At 70.2% G+C, this 755-nt stretch overlaps 1 pseudogene; it reads right to left on the reverse strand.

The window, feature by feature from the left end:
- The window catches only part of LOC119360441, a 19423-nt pseudogene that overhangs the window by 11489 nt on the left and 7179 nt on the right, over positions 1-755 (reverse strand).

Consider the following 755-nt stretch of genomic DNA (forward strand, 5'->3'; position numbering starts at 1 on the left):
GTTCCCGCGCCCAAAATAGACGCCACAATCCGGCGATCAAGCGGCCTAGATCGGCGGTCGGATGAAATGTTCGGCGTACAAAAAAGCAGGAAAGGACGGACGGAAGCGCGCATCAGGCAGCGAGGTCGGCCTCCAGCGTCGCCGGAGTCGGCGTGCGCGGGCTTGACGGGGCCTCTGTGCTTGGCGGCGTGGCCTCTGCGCTGCGGGCAGTCTCGACGGAGAGGGGGCGTCGGGGAGGACGCGTACACGGACGGCGAGTAGTTGTATGGAGGGTACTGCACGCCGGCGAAGGCGGGCGAGGGCGTGCGCTGGGCCGGGTGGCCATGGGGAAAGCGACGTTGGGGTTGAACCCACCGTGTGCGTCCCCGTCGGCGTAGCCCGGCGACCCCCAGGGCGCGTACTGCGCGTGGTTGCCGGGGGGATTCATCATCCCCGCGCGAGCCGCCTCAGCCTCGGCCTGGTCAGCGCCAGCGCCAGCGGCGCCCGCAGCCGCGCACGCCGCGTTGTCACGGGCCTTCTTGGCGAGGGCCCTATTCCGCCGGTCGGCGGTGACGGCCTCCCGTCGCTGTACTTCCACCCTCCAATCGACATTTGACATGCCCGGCGGCTTGGACGACGGTGCCCTCGGCTTCCTCTGCTTCGGCTGGGTGACGGAGGCGGTCGCGGTTGCCGCGCGCGGGGGACGGCGTACTTCTTCGGCGGCATGGCGTCCGGCTGGGAGGCGAGCGGGAGGGAGAATGGCGGGAGGGAGAATG

The sequence above is a fragment of the Triticum dicoccoides genome, chromosome 2B (genome assembly GCF_002162155.2).
Source record: "Triticum dicoccoides isolate Atlit2015 ecotype Zavitan chromosome 2B, WEW_v2.0, whole genome shotgun sequence".
In the NCBI taxonomy this organism is placed as follows: Eukaryota; Viridiplantae; Streptophyta; class Magnoliopsida; order Poales; family Poaceae; genus Triticum; species Triticum dicoccoides.